General features: G+C 39.0%; 1 pseudogene; it reads left to right on the top strand.

Annotated features, from left to right (window-relative positions):
• The first annotated feature begins 11,812 nt into the window (after window positions 1–11,812).
• The window catches only part of LOC105710247 (transgelin-like), a 45,911-nt pseudogene continuing 40,786 nt past the window's right edge, over window positions 11,813–16,937 (top strand).

The following is a 16,937-nucleotide window of genomic DNA, read 5'->3' as shown; positions in this document are numbered from 1 at the left end:
ATCCACCTGCTTCCTCCTGCTAAAGTGCTGGGATTACAGGTGTGAGCCACGGCGCAGGGTCCCAATCACCTCTTAAAGGCACCATACTGCCATGTTCAGGATTAAGTTTCAACATGAGTTTCAGATCTCTACCTTAAAACATGATAAGAAAATAAGAATTTTAAATGCTTACAAGAAGTTTTAGAAGAACTTCATGAGCTTGAAGTAAGAGTTTTTCTATTTTTTTTTTTTTTTGATACAGAGTCTGACTCTGTTGCCCAGCCTGGAGTGCAGTGGCATGATCTCCATTCTCTTCAACCTCTGCCTCCAGGGGTTCAAGCAATTCTCCTGCCTCAGCCACCTGAGTAGCTAGGACTACAGGCGTGAGCCACCATGCCTGGCTAATTTCTGTGTTTTTAGTAGAGACAGGGTTTTGCCATGTTGGCCAAGCTGGTCTCGAGCTCCTGACCTCAAGTAATCTGCTGTCCTCAGACTCCTAAAGTGCTGGGATTATAGGCATGAGCCACCGTGCCCAGCCTAAGGAAGAATTGTATACATCTAAGATGTATACAATACACTAAAGGATTAAAAATGTAAGCAAAAAAAAATTTTAATTCTGCTTATCAATGGTCAACATTTTAAAAAGAAGTAGAAAAGGCAAGAAGGCTGAGAAGCAGGACTGTATGCTATCGCAAGTGTTACAAGAGCAGCATGTTTGCAGAAAGAGGAGGTTGCCATCTGTGTTGAACGCGGCTGAGTGGTGGAACAAGAAGACAGCAAAGTGTGCAGTGGATGTGGAGATGCAAGGCACACGGGCAAGCGTAACAACAGCAGCTTCAACAGAGTAGGAGGAAACCCAGGGCAGTGCCTGGACAGCTGCTCCTCTTGCTCCTCATCTTTCCAGAAAACGCCACATCTCCCACAGTGCCCTGGATGCCCTGTCACTTGCATATTCATAGCTACCCTAAAATACTTGAATGTAGCAGGAGGTTTCTTTTTGCTTATGTGGGAAGTAGAAAAGTTCATTTTTAAAGTTTCCTTTCTTGTTAAAGAATAAATCGTAAGTGGGCTAATAACTCTTTGTTAGGCCCTATCCTATGTAGCTGTTAGACATACCATGCTTACAGGCACATAGTACATTCTATGTCCTCGTACTTTAACCACGATATCTGTTCTGGACATGCTTTTACCTGTTTAGAAAAGTTTTAAGCTGTTAGCCAATCAGGTTTTAGTTTAGGTTTTGAGGTCTGGCTCCAGCCAACAGAGATCAGACACAGCTGTAAGGACAACCCCAAATGCGTAGGGAATAAATATGTCTGCTTTCCTTTGTTTGTTGTACTCTGTGGCAAGATGGCTAGCAAGAGTACCTTTCCTGCAGTCCAGGAAGTAAAAATCGCTTGCTGAGAGATCCTTTGTCATAGTGCTGATTTTTCTTTGTGGCACAAGGCATCTGTTTCCAACACTTGTATTCTGTAACAGAAAAAGTGAAATTATTACCTGCTTTTCTATTTACTTAGCTGATTGCACTTGCTTTTGACAATTCTATCATTTTTTTGACATTCCTCTCTCTCTGAGAAGATGAGAAAGAGAAACCATAATAAAATTGTGGCATTCCCTATTGTTGAAACAGGTCTTCATTGTTTCTAGTTAACCTGAGCTTTCTGGAGGGTCCAAGGATGAAAGCTGGAGGTACAGCCAATCAGTGCTAACATCCTAAACCTCACATTCTGTGTGTATGATATACACTCATGTGCGCCTGCACACACACACACACACACACACACACACACAGACACACACACACAAATGTGAAAGACTCTCCTCCCCTTCCACCTTTTCTTGTCTTTTGCAAGGTTGAACAGCCTGGTCATTTTAACCCCATTACTACTTCAATAAAGACAAGTCAGCCTAAAAAGGGGCAGGGAACAGGCACAGAAACCAGGTCCTGTGCTCCCCTAGGGATAGGTTGTGTCTCAACTCATGAAATCTTGAAAATATTCCCCTTCCTAAAAATTATTCTCTTCCAGCGTAAATAGCTTCTAAATCATAGAAGCTCTGATATGCACAAGGATTTCAAAATGTCCCTAATGAAGATTATAATTAAAATATTTAAATAGGTTTTTAATTTTCTTTCTGGGCTGTGTTATTTCCTAGTCCTCTTCAGGAGCTCCTATTGTTCAGTCCTGACAGAATTCTCTGTCAGAAATTATAGCCTGCTGCCTTTCAGCATCTTCATTAAAATGCAATGCTGCCAGATATATCTGCATGCATATGAATGAAGCATCTATAGAATAATTAAGTCATGAATAACACATTGCTGAGCATGGCTTTTCCTGAATAAGAAAAGAATGCTATTTATGAACTCAGATATTTTATATTATATTAGAAAATAATTGGCAATAACAAGTATCATTTGAGGATTCATTAATTTAAATTATGATTTCCCTGCTATAAACTCCATTTTTTATAAAATGGCAGTTTACATTGGAAAATGAATGTGAACCTGTATGCAGTTTTTCTTCATTTTGCTCAAAAGGCCACTCGAAAGCTTTTGGCAATGGGGGTTGCATAATTTGAGAATCTTTTGGGTCTATTATCAACAGAAGGCCATTAGCTTCATAGCAACTTAACAGGTCTGGGTTCAAACAAATAGTGGCATATCAATGGAAAAACATAGACCATATTTGTGATATTATAAAATATATATTTTTGGCTTTGTCCATGCTTCCTATAGTGTTTATAATTTCCTAAGTAACTAGAATGATAAGGGTATTTTTTGTTAAACTATTTGGCCTTTTGTCCTCGATTCCAGAAACAGCTCCAGAACAGCTCCAGAGTGATGAAGGTGAAACCAGGCTTTCTGTTATTTATAACAAGCCCCTTTCAACCACACCTGAGACTATGTTAATGAGGTGATTTTTGGAAAATCCCTAGATAACTACAGGATGAAGGGCTGGTTGCCAGGGGAACTAACCATGGGCTTAGAGGGTTGAAACTCCTGGCCCCACACCCCACCTTGCATCCTGAGAGGGAGAGGGGCTGAAGGTTAAGTTGAATACCAATGGCCAACAATTTAATCAATTATGCCTACATAATGAAGCCTCCATAAAGTACCAAAAGAACTGAGTTCAGGGAGCTTCCAAATTGGTGAACAAGAATACATTAACCTGCTGGGAGGGTGGCACACTCCAACTCCACAGGGACAGAGGCTCCTGGGCTTGGGACCCTTCCAGACCTTCTTCTTTGGCTGTTCATTTGTATCCTTTCATGTGTCCCTTATAATAAATGGGTAAACAAAAGTAAGGTGTTTACCTGAGTTCTGTGAGCAGCTTTAGCAAATTAATCAAACTCAAAAGTTAAAGGGGTTGTAGGAATCCCAATTTATAGCTGGCCAGTCAGAAATTCCAAAGGCCTGAACGTGCAACAGGCATCTGAAGTAGGAGGCAGTCATGGGACTGATTACTCAATTTCTGGGATCTGAGTCTACCTTCAGGTAGGTCATTTCAGAATCGAATTGAGAGGACACCCCATTGGTGTACACTGCAGAACTGATTTCTTGATTAGTGTGTGAGTCAAAACTCCTACACGTTTGTCACTGAAGTGTTCCATGTTGTAAGAAAATAATAGGAGAAAAAAATGATGGGTTATTTTTTTCTCCTTAATATTCTAAGGCAGTTTTTAGACTTTTTCAAGGAATATTGTGGAAGCCAATGCTGAGCTTCTCTGAGCCACCCTTCCCTTGCATGCAGTGTGTCAGGAAGCCATTCTTTTGCTAAAGGCCCAGCTTAGCAATGAGCACATCCTAAAGTTGAGCAGCACTGTAATTTCAGGTTTAGCTCCCTACTCTGTTCTCCTGAGACCTTTAGTCATGGTGAACTGTTAAAGTCACAGAGGCAAAGAAAAGAATAAGTGAGAAGGTAGAGTGAGAGATTGAAAAGAAGAACAGGACACAAAGCTTAAGGTAAAAAGAAAAAGATAAGACTGTCTCTTCCTTCTTGGCTTTACTCAGATCCCTTGGTTGATTCTTTCTTGCTCATTGTATGTGATTCATTCCATGTTTGGGCTTTTTTTTCTTTTTCTTTTTCAATAGGCTGCACATGCTATAACATCTCCCTGAGCAAGGGGCTGAGCCAAATGTCAATGGAGCAAACAATATGGCAGGCAAGGGAACCTGTTTCAAACCTTATAAAACCATTTCTCTCCTCCTGTTTTCTCTTTTCCCTTTCACGGGCCTCAGTTTCAGCTCTCTTCTCTCTTTATCTAGATTATAGAAATTCTCCCCTGGGGCCCCTGCCTGTAGTCTCCCATGTCCCTTCCCAGTGCCCCACCCTGCCTTTCTATCCTCTACCACCTCCACCAATAAGCACACTTCCTAAACCATATCTGGCTGTGTCATTTCTCTAATAAAAATCCACTGTAGCTTTTCATTCCACTTAGGATAAATTCTAGGCCATTCAACATGGTTCAAAGAGTCATGCAGGATCTGGGATAAGACTCTTTCCAGCTTCCTCTGACATGTCCCACATGGCCTCCTGTTTCCAGTCCATTACTGATTCCAAACCATTACTCATGATTTCTTGAGTTCATTATGCTCCATGTTCACACATGCTATTTCTCTAATGGATATCTACTCCTCCTTAAACATGCAACTCAAAGGCCTGCATGTCCTGCAAGCATTCCCTGACCATTCCCACACAGGCTGGTTTTGATGTCCCCTTCTATGAAAACTTTCTTACATTAAACTACAGTTATACATTTGCTTATGTTTTCCCCACTACTTTGTGTTCCTATCACCTGTCCCAGTGCATAGCAATAAAAGCTCCTTGAGTGGAAGAATAAACCATACAGGTATATCTGTATAGTTTTATTGTGCTTCGCTTTATTCTCCTTTGTAGCAATGGCACTTTTTACAAATTGACGGTTTGTGGTAACCCTGCACCCAAGCAAGTTTATTGGTTCCATTTTTTCCAATAGCATGTGCTTACTTTGTATCTCTGTGTCACATTTTGGTAATTTTCACATCTTTCAAACTTTCTAATCATTGTATCCATTGTGTTAATCTGAGATAAGTGATCTTTGATGTTCTTATTGTAATTGTTTTGGGCACCACAAATCACACTCATTTAAGATAGCAAACTTAATCAATATTGTGTGTAGTCTGACTATCCCACTAACTGGTGGTTCCCCCCGCCCCTTATGCCTACCTGTCTCCTGAAACACAACAACATTAAAGTTACGCCAATTAATAACCCTACAGTGGTCTCTAAGCGTCAAGTGAAAGGAAAAGTCACACCTCTCTTAGTTTAACTCAAAAGCTAAAAATGATTAAACTTAGTGAGAGAGGCATGCAGAAACCCGAGACAGGCCAAAACTAGACTTCTTCTGATAAACAGCCAGTTGTGAAGGCAAGAAAAAGCTCTTGAAGAAAAATTAAAAGTGCTACTCAGTGAAAGCACAAATGATAAGAAAGTAAAGTAGTCTTATTGCTGATATGAAGAAAGTTTGAGTGATCTGAATGGAAGATCAAATCAGACACAACATTCCCTTAAGCCAAGCCTAATCCAGAGCAAGATCCCAATATTAGTGTTCATTGGCAATATACTTAATCACCTAAGAGCTCTGATGGAGATGTACAAGAAGATGAATGTTGTCTTCATGCCTGCTAACACAACATCCATTTTGCAACCAGAAGATTGAAGAGTAATTTTGAGCTTCAAGTCTTACTATTTCAGAAACAAGTTTCTTAAGGCTGTGGCCATTATTGACAGCGATTCATTTGATGAGTCTAGGCAAAGTAAATCAAAGGCTTCTGGAAAGAATTCAGTATTCTAGATGCTATTAAGAACACTCGTGATTCATGGGAGGTTAAAATAGCAACATTAACAGGAGTTTGGAAGAAGTTGATTCCAACCCTCGCTGATGACTTTGAGGGGTTTAAGACTTCAGCGGAGGAAGTCACTGAAGCTTTGGTGGAAGTTGCAGGAGAACTGGAATTAGACGTGGAACTTGACGATGTGACTGAATTGCTGCAATATCTTGATAAAACTTGAATGGATGAGAAGTTGCTTCTTACAGATGAGTTTTATTGTGATATCTACTTTATTCCAGTGGTCTGAAATCAAACTCCTAATATCTTTGAGGTATACCTACATATATGACAAGGCAGAATGAAGTAGGCACTGTTACCTTCTGCTTTGTATGACAGTAAAAGCATAGCCTCTTGAAGATAGACACACTTGGGTTTGAATTTTGGCTGCTACTTACCGAGTAACAATAAATTATCTCATTGCTCTGAACCTCAGTTTCCTAATCTGTAAAGTAGCTGCATAAACTCATATTTCATAGTTAATTTGAAAATTAGATTGAATAAGAGAATAAAGTGTTTAGTGGGAGGTCTGTCAAACAGAGTGCAATCAGTAATGGTAGCTATCAGTATTACTATTACTACTTTTATTGCTATTAAAGCACAGCCAGTAAAAACTAAAAGACACATCTTCATTTTAAAGACTTATTATATCTTTAAAATAGAATACTACTTTAGACTCCTAGGTAATTCATGACCAAACATTCTAACTATATAGCGTAAGCAGAGCTGAAGACCAATCTTATTTACTGCTCCATCTGTTCCCTTTGTCATAACGTGGTGGGGAGAAGGATTCCGTACTTTAATTTAAATCATCAAGCCACATCTTTGTTTTTTAGCTCCATATTTACATGATACATATGTTGTAGGAGGCACTCCACTGATGCATTTAAACTGTGTAGAGTACTAGAAGATATCCTGACCTCTGGGTCAGAAGGTCCAGCCTAACCATAACATTGACCCACAGTGTGACCATGGGCAAGTCACACCTATTTGGACATCTATTTAATTAGAGAGGTGAACTACCTGATCTCTAAGCATCCCCCTAATTTTCCTTATAATGACCAAAATCACAATTACAAGGAGAAGGCTGACCCCTACCCTACAAAGCAGTATAATTGTGATGGGACTAAACTATTAAAATATAATGCCTTTGCTTTGCCTGCTTTGTTTTCTTTCTCTCCCAGTGCCTGCAACATGGCCTGAATAATACTTCGAATTCATGTAATAGAGTCCCCAGAATGTAGAAGGTACAGAAAGAACAAAAGCTGACTGAGTGATTATCTAAAGGAGAGCAAAGAGAGCTACTGGCTGACAGGGCAGGTGGGTGGATTAGAAGAGAGGGAGCAAGAAGCAGAGTTGAGAGAAAAGAGTGTGTGAGAGAGGATGGGGATGACATGACATAAATTAAGGAAAACATTATCGGACGCTATGATGTTAACCAGAGATTTTAATAAGTTGCCATGGGGAGTAACCTCTAGTTTCATCTATATCTTTCATGGGCAAATAAAACAGGGAGATTCAGAAGGACTGATTTTCCCTGAATGAGAACCTCCTAGGATTGAACCAAATAGGTCAAATTGTCAGTGGAATTAGAACAACAAATAGGAAAATAGAGAGAGAGACTCATTGGTACACTCACAAATATGTCCACACTGAGTATGTGTGTAATCTTCAGGGAAAAGGAGATGAATGAAATATCATTTGAGATGCCTTTAAAACACTAAAAAATAAAAATTTTGATGTTTTACAGACTAAGGAAAGGAAAAAATGGAGAACATCATAGTTCCATGGTAAGATGGTCAAGCCTAATGATATCCATTTAAATAACATAATTAACAAAAATAGAGTATTTCAGTATGATAGATATGAAATCCTTTCGCAAACATGTTAAGATCACTCAAAAATTTACTTTCTTTTAGCAGATGTGAAGGCAAGTAATGCAGTCTACATTTTAAGCAAAGTATGGCCACCTTTCCACTCAATATTGCTAACCCTTCAACTGAATTTTTAAAGATAAACAAATGTCAATTAAAAAACAACATGTGTGAGGACAGGGACTGAAATTCAAGCTGGTATTTTAGTTGGGCTAAGCCGGATTTAGGTTTGCATTTTAGAAAGGTTATTCTGGTTGCAGAGTGGAAGATGGGGTGGTGGAAGGGCTGTTCTGTGCATTGTAGGATGTTTACCAGTATCCCTGACTTCTACCCACTAGATGCCAGCAGCACCACTGCTGACAATCAAACATGTTTCCAAACATTTGAAAACGTTCCCTGGAGGCAAAATCACCCCTAGTTGAGAGCCACAAATCTAAATAAAAGCCTTACTTTACAGGAAGGTCACGCAAGGCACATTAACCAACAGTAAACGTAGATTTCTTGAAGACTTGCAAAACACTGTGCTTGATGTTAGAGGAAATAAAAATGCTAAAGGTATTACACAATAGTAGGAAAGACCTGGGACAAGCCCTCTAGAAGCACAATTTGGGAGTCTAGTTAGGAAACTGGACAATAATCTAGATAAGAAATGATGGGAACCTGAACCAAACAATAGAATTGAGAATGAAACGGGGATAAAAGACTTGGCTTTGAGTCCTAGCTTTTATATTTACTACACATGTGATCTTGGACAAATTACTTCTCTAAACCTTAATTTCATAATCTAGGAAATGTGAGTAATTGTGCGCAAGGTTTTTGAAGGATTTTTTAAAAGATCGGGCATGCAAAGCATTTAGCATAGTTCTTGGAATGAAAAATAGAGACATGGAAGTAATCAATAAATATATGGGAGTTAAGCTACGAGGTTGCCCAGGCATCAAATATGGAGTAATACAGCAGGCCACGGTTGTCTAGCTTAACAGAGTAGATCTCTGACCCCTTAAGCTCGAATCCTCCTGCTGTTCCAGAATTTAGCTGCTTGTTTATGAAAGATAAAGCACATGCCATGCAAATGAGGGCACTGCCACTACCAAACAGCGATTTGCTTTTTGGCAGCTCTGCCATGGCTCATTTTTAGAACCAACAGCAAGAAGGAAGAAAGCCTGAGTGAAGGTGGCTGGTCTGCCTGCTTAATAAATTCTACCCTTCCCCACTTGGCCTGATAAAGCTGTATGATTTTTCTCAACTGCTCAGAAGGAATAGAAAAATGAGGTCTGCCTTTTTATGCTGTTTTGATTTTGAGGTTTAATTAGTGTTGTTTCTCAGAAATTCATTGCTTTAATTAATGATGTGCCCTGAATCTTTTAAGTGAAGAATGCCATTGCAAACATGAATATGTAATGAGTACAACTTCCTTTATCACAGCTGAGGAGTATGGCTTTTACTTGGCTCTCACCTCTCAGCACAAGCACAAGGACCTCAGGTACTAAAAGGAGCCAGGCTGACAGGGTTTTATTCGTGTATCTGTTTTTATAGCTCAAGTGCTCTTTTATTTTACTTAAAAGCTGAGTCCATTAACAAGAAAACCAGAGAGAAGAAATAATCCGCTCTTTGGTACACTTTTAGACTTTCTCTATACTGCTTGTAAATCAATAAGCTAAGATCTAAATCAGGGTTTCTCAGTCTTAGCACATTTGGGCCAGATAATTCTTTGTTGTCGGAGGGCAGTCCTGTGCATTGCAGGATATTTAGCAGTGTCCCTGACTTCTGCCCACTACGTGCCAGTATCATTTCCCATTCCTGACAATCAAAAATGTTTCCAAACATTGGCAAATGTCCTCTGGAGGCAAAGTTGCCCCCCAGTTGAGGACTACAAGTCTAAATGAGAGCCTTACATTAGAGGAAGCTCAAGGCAAGGCATGTTAATCAACAGTAAACATGTGTTTACCCAGGACTTGCAAAACATTGTACTTGGTGTTACAGAAAATATAAAAATGCTAAAAGTATTATGCAGTAGTGGGATCTTGGACCAGTCTCAAGATTCACACCTGCTGTTTACTAACCATGCAGCCTTGGGCAACTCATTCACCTGTTGTGAGTTCCCTCATGTGATTTAGGAACAAGTTTGATAAATTAAGATGAACAGATACATGTGTTTCCAATGGGATGGGTAGTATTAATAGTTTCATTTAGGCCGGGAGAGGTAGCTCATGCCTGTAATCCCAGCACTTTGGGAGGCCAAGGCGGGCAGATCATCTAAGTTCAGGAGTTTGAGACCAGCCTGGCCAACAAGGTGAAACCCCATCTCTACTAAAAGTACAAAAATTAGCCAGTTGTGGTGGCGGGTGTCTGTAATTCCAGCTACTCAGGAGGCTGAGGCAGGAGAATCGCTTGAACCTGGAAGGTTGCAGTGAGCTGAGATTGCACCACTACACTACAGCCTGGGCAACAAGAGAGAGACTCTGTCTCTAAATAAATAAATAAATAAATAAATGGTCTCATTTAAAGGTCTCTATTGGGCTAAGTATTATGGCTTATGCCTGTAATCCCAGCACTTTGGGAGATTGAGGTGGGAGAATTGCTTGAGGCTGATTTCAAGAAAAGTCTGTACTTTTAAATTTAAAAAAAAAAAAAAGAAAAGAAAAAGGAAAGATCCGCCCAGGAAACATAGAGAGACTTTGGTAAAAAATGAAAAAATCTAAGTATATCAAGAATCTTTATAAATCAATTAAGATCCTTAGTCTTAATTGCTAAACTTATATAAAAGAAGAAATGTGCCTAAAATAATGAAAATAATGTTCCCTATCTATGCTGTGTTTTTCAAAACCAAAACAGGAATACAGTATCCAGTTTGAATAATAATTCTCTAAGGGGGACACATAATTCATCAGAAGGCATCCAGAGAACAGTGATAGTAGGTTGTATACCTCATAGAATCTCTTCATTGCTTCAACAAATATTTACTGAATGCCTACTATGAAACAGGCCCCATTTTAATCTCTGCAAATGTAACAGTAATATAATCAGGCAAAAATCTTTGCCCTCGTGGAGCTTATGTTCTGTGGGAGGAGACAGACAATAGTCAAGAATTGCTAGTAAAATAGATAGCATATTATACAGTAATTTGAATTTTAAAATAAATAAGAAAATGTTTATTAAAAGTATTTGTAAATTTTTTAAAAAAGACTCCAGTAGAAGATAGCTTTTAAACAAAGACCTGAAGGAAGACAGTGAGTAAGCAAACAAAACAAAAGGCATAATACCAAGTGCAAGGACACAAATTAAGAGCTTGCCTGATGCCTTCCAGGAATAGTAAGGAGATCAATGTGTATCAAAGTGAGCAAAGTAAAGAGTCGTAGAAAATAAAATCAGAACTGTTAAGAGTTCAAACCCAAACCGTCATACAGGGCTTCGCAACTCTTTTTTTTTTTTTTTTTTTCAGACACAATCTCATTCTGTCACCCAGGCTGGGGTGCAGTGGTGTCACCTCAGTTCACTGCAACCTCAGTTTCCCAGGTTCAAGCAATTCTCGTTCCTTAGCCTCCCAAGTAGCTGGGATTACAGGCATGTGCCACCATGGCCAGCTACTTTTTGTATTTTTAGTAGAGACAGGATTTCGCCATGTTGACTAGGCTGGTCTCAAACTCCTGACCTCAAGTGATCCACCCGCCTCGACCTCCCAAGTGCTGGGATTACAGGTATGACTGACTGCTCCCAGCCTCACAACTCCTATTAAAAGAAATTTGTCATTTACTCTGAGTGAGATGGAAAGTCATTTGATGGGTTGAACAAAGGAGTGAAAGATTAAATGAAATTTTTATTTCACCAGATTGTTTTGACTGCTGTGTTAAGCATAAACTAAACTGGGGTAAGGACATGAATAGGGAGACCAATTAGGAGACTATTGTAATAAAGCCAAGAGAAACATTACGGTGGCTTGGGTCAAGGTGTAGAAAGGAAAGATAGATGATAGACTAGATAGATAGATAGAGAGAGAGATAGAGAGATAGATAGATAGATAGATGGATGGATAGAATTTGGGATATGAGAAAAAAACAAGAAATTCTGACTCTAAGACTTTTAATCTAATCAAATGGAAAGACAGAAAGCCACAAATGAAGAAGGAAAGATGAAGGAAAAGGATTTTGGACAGGTAAGTTGAAGGATAAGAAGGAAACATGAAAAGAGAAGAATATCCACGAAGAAGAAATTTGGCTTATTCTACAAAGAATCAAAACCAAAAAGTAGAGGTTTTAGTGAGTGTGATGGTCTTATTCTGTATAAGAAACAAGTGGCACAAATGGAATGGGAATGGGTCACTCTATGAGGCAGTAAATAATAATACCAACCTCAGTTCAGACTTTCTATGAACTGGCCATTGTCTAAGGCTTTGTAATCATCTCATTTAATCCTCAAACCAATCGTATTTTACAAATGTAAGTGATTAAACTATTTAAAGCCTGATCAAGGTTCAGATGGCAAGGCTAATAATTCCAAGGTTAACTTTTCTGTTGTCTTACAATTGTTTCAACTAGTAAACAATGAAAAAAATATGCATGAGAACAAGATGGGAAGAAGTTTCTCTAGTGACAACTTTTCTTCTCAAGGAAACATATCTAAAGTGGTCAGTTTCAGCAGCTCACGGGATATATTTATCTTCTGGGTGGAAGAATTTATAACACTGGACTTATCTTTTATTTCTTTTAAGGCTAGGAGGGAACCACATCATTTATACCCTAACATCAAGGCTCCAGATTCATAATTTCCAGTTGAGCCATTGCTACCTAATCTAATTTGTATATTTTGGTTCTTGGTTAGCTAGTTTGCCTATTTGAGACTTCAATGCAGCAGGTCTGGCATGGTCTACCACAGTAGGCAGAGCTGAGATATTTTTCTCCCATTTATTTATAGAGATGATGGGATCTCACTATGTTGCCTAAGCTAGAGTACAGTGGCTCTTCACAGGTGCAATCATAGCACACAACGGCCTTGAACTTCTAGCCTCAAGCGATACTCTCACCTCAGCCTCTCAAGTAGCTGGAACTACAGGACATGCCACAGCACTCAGGGAAAGCTAGAATTTGAACCTAGGCAATCCAGATCCTGGTCTTAACAACTGCCCTACACTATCTACCCGTGAAAGCATTCAAGAAGAGACTCAACTATTTGGATGTAGTGGAGAAGATTTAAACCTTAGGCTAGGTGATTAATGTAACAATGCAACTGCCAATGTCATGAACGTAAGACTACCTCTCGTTCAATCTGTCGGATTAAGGAAGTATAATAAAATATAGAAAAGCATTGTCAATGTGCTATTTTTATAAATTTCTGCAGAATAGATATCCAGATTGCAAGTACATCTTCTACCATTCTAAATTTTTAGATGTAGCCTTACTCAAGTACTTTCTTGTCACCAAACAAATCATAACCAATGGTGTCTTTTTACAGTGTTTCTACTCTCTGAATACCTTCTCTTGACCTATTTTCAAGTGGATAACTGCTATTTCAAGACTAAGGGACAATCTTCTCTGTAAAGTCATGCAGAATCCCATTCTATATCTAAGCAGCTTTGATCTCTCCTTTCTCTCCGACCCCAGAGACAGCATCATGGACCTACTTTGGAACAGTATGTATCTAATTGTTATATATATATAGCATATACATGGCATATAAATATATATGTCTGATATATGTATCTAATTGTCATATGTATAAAATATGTATGACTGGCCGGGCATGGTGGCTCATGCCTGTAATCCCAGCACTTTGGGAGGCCAAGGTGGGTAGATCACCTGAGGTCAGGAGTTTGTGACCAGCCTAGCCAACATGGCAAAACTCAGTGTCTACTAAAAATACAAAACTAGCCAGGCGTGGTGGTGCCTGCCTGTAATCCCAGCTACTGGGGAGGCTGAGTCAGGAGAATCGCTTCAACCCAGGAGGCAGAGGTGCAGTGAGCTGAGATCAAGCTACTGCACTCCAGCCTAGGTGACAGAGCAAGGCTCCGTCTCTCTCTCTCTCTCTCTCTCTCTCCATATATATATTTATATATATATATATATAACATATTAAAAATATATATATATTCATTTAATTTCTCTAATGATACAATTTCTCTTCCCTGTATTGCTAATCAGTTTTTTGAGATCTTTTTCAAAATACCAATACAAATATGCCATTGCTGACTGTTTGCATTTCATTCGTCTAAGCAGATTTACAGGAAGCTAGATGTGGCTATCAGGCGCAGGATGAACTAGACGATGGGCCACAGTGGAGGGAAGGATTTGCACTGGACGCTTTTGCAATAGTACACATCTAAGATGTAGAGGACTTGAATGAGGATGAGAATGGAAAAGAGAGGAATAAAGGAAAGATGCAAGAGATGTGGAGAAAGAAGGGCGAGAGACATTTATGGAAGAGTAGACAAAATGAGTTTTAGATGAATGGACTTTTCTGATAATATGACTACGTATTTCTTTTTTGTTCCCCTTGGAACTGAAAAAACAATGATTTTTTTTCCTTTTTTAAATTTCTTTTTTTCTTTCTTGATATGTCTACATAAACATTAGGTGAAACCTCTTCTAGTATAACACACTAAGAAATGGTTATGAAAATTTTTTTAAAGCAACAAAATTTTTTATGTATGACTGAGTTGTTGGAAAAGGAGATAATTATTATTCAGGGGAGTCCAATGATACACAAAAATAAGTTATTCCCAAGCCCACCTTTTTTTGGAGGCACTTGTTGATTGCTGGTTCCTCGTGGCCTAAAATTATGGGTATTAAGGCAACACTGGCCTGGCACAGTGGCTCATGCCTGTAATTCCAGCACTTTGGGAAGCTGAGGCAGGTGGATCATGAGGTCAGAAGTTCAAGACCAGCCTGGCCAACATGGTTAAAAACCCCAACTCTATCAAAAATAGAAAAATTAGCTGGGTGTGGTGGCACGCCCAAGTAATCCCAGCTATTCGGGAGGCTGAGGCAGGAGAATCGCTTTAACCCGGGAAGCAGAGGTTACAGTGAGCCGAGATCGCACCATTGCACTCCAGCCTGAGCAACAGAGTAAGACCCCTTCTCAAAAAAAAGGGTTGTGGGGGTCACTGACAACAAACAGGAGACAAAAGCCAAAGCCCAAGCAGAGTGGGAAGTCCACTCAAAGTCAGGACCACCAAAGTAATAGCCCCAGGAGTAAACTGGAAACAACCTCTCTATAGAAAGAGTCATGGAGATACTCGCCTTTCATCTTTGTGTGAAAAAAATAAAATAAAATAAAATAAAAAGTAAAGAAAAAATAAGAATAAATGGTTCCCCTGAAAATTCTTCCCACAAACCTACATTCTTAGAGTTTGAGAGCCAAAATCCTAACTGCCATTTTAATTGAAAACCCCAACTCAAATGTAATTTGATTGATTCCTAGTTGGTAGTATTCCAAGAAATAGGACAGAAAAAAATCAAATATGCTCTAGAAAAAGTCACTTTAAGCACAGACTTAAAGAATTCTCAGACACAATGTTCTAAGATCACAATAAAACAAATTATCAGAGATGGAAATAAACTACAATAAGTAAGAGTTAGCAGGCAGAATAAACATCAGAGTAAGACTGTAGAGACTAGATTTGGTAATAATCAGACCCAAAATAATGGATGGGTGTGTCTAGTATATTTTTTAAATTGAAGAATATTGAAAAATAAGACACTAGCATAAAAGACTGTTAGAATTGGCCAGCTAGACATAACACTGAGCCAAAGAGAGGTTCTAGAAATGGAAAAAATCACAATTAAAAAACAAATTAGACTCAGCAGTGGAGAGATTTAGTGAACTGGAAAATGGAGATTTTTAAAAAAATTACAAAGCACTGCCAGATAGACAAAAGGAAAATATGAAAATAGAAGTTAAGACACATGAAGGAGACAGTGAAAAAGTCTGCCATTCTCAATCAATTGGTTTTAAAAAAAATCTGAAGCAAACATGAACTATATCAACTGCAAAATTTAGGTAGACTTCAAAAGCTGCCCCCTGCTAGGCAGAATATTAATATTAAAAGAGCATGGATAACTGTTGAGTCCCAAAGCTGAGAGGAAAGGCTCAACTTCAGGCAAAATACAGATGAAAGGGAAAATCTGACCATCCTTCTCTCTTTCCCATTCAAACTGATAGTGCCATGTTAATATAACTCCAAAAAAAAAGGGAGCTGGGTCCTAAAGGCCACAAGCCTAAGGATGAACTTGAAATAGGGCCATGGACAGTGAATGGTAGGTCATTTGTCTTCAGCAGCACCGATTTGTGTTCATTCTCCCTGCTCATATAACCCAGCTGGAGTTATCTAGAAAACTAATACATCCCCTTCCCTCCCCTTCAGAAGTTGCCAAATATTTGCCTCTAAGAAAAGGTCAGAGAACCCCACCCTGTGTCTTCTGGGTGTGGACATTCTTCTGCAGAAATAATCATGCTATAGAACAAGTCAGCAAGCTTTTTCCACGAAGGATCAGATAGTAAACATTTTAGACTTGTGGACCCTAGGACCCTAGGATCTGTATTCCAGCTACTGAACTCTGCCATTGTAGTGAAAAAGCAGCCATCTACAAAGAAAAAATAAATAAGCATAGCTATGTCCCAACAAAACTTTACTTAGGAAAATAGGTGGTAGGCTGCAGTTTCCTAACCCCTGCTGTGCAATATTATCCAGGAGTACAAATGCTGGCAGCATTCGAGAAAAGGACCTGTTCTAAAATAATATTTTAATAATCGCTCATTGTTAAACACACACTATAATAATAATTGAGAGAAAATGTGATGTAGTATTCGGACATAGTGGTAATGTAAAGGTCTGGGAAATCTGACCCACTGAAGCCACAGCTGCCCAATTCATATGACATCCACACGAGGAGGCAGATCATAACAGACAGAGTGAAATGACTGTCTGGGGTCACTACATGTGATGAAGACGTCATTATTTTCACATAGTAAAACTCACTTACTCCTGAACTAGACACGCCCCAAAGCACAGGCTGAGGAAAAATTCAAGAAGGAAGCGTAGCATTAGAAAGCAGATGACATTCAAGGAAGTTTACCAAAGGACCCTTTCCTTTAAATTCTGTGCCTGTGGATTCCCCGGCAAGTCAGAATTTCATCATTTTTTAAAATTATAAATACAATATACTACTTTCTTTTGCCATTTGGAACAAAATAAGTACTTTATAAATTCTCACTTTTGCTGGAAG

The sequence above is a fragment of the Aotus nancymaae genome, unplaced genomic scaffold (genome assembly GCF_030222135.1).
Source record: "Aotus nancymaae isolate 86718 unplaced genomic scaffold, 86718_ANA_hifiasm-v0.15.2.pri h1tg000007l, whole genome shotgun sequence".
Lineage (NCBI taxonomy): Eukaryota > Metazoa > Chordata > Mammalia > Primates > Aotidae > Aotus > Aotus nancymaae.
Note: the sequence above shows the minus strand (reverse complement) of the source record. Positions and strands in the feature narration are given on the sequence as shown.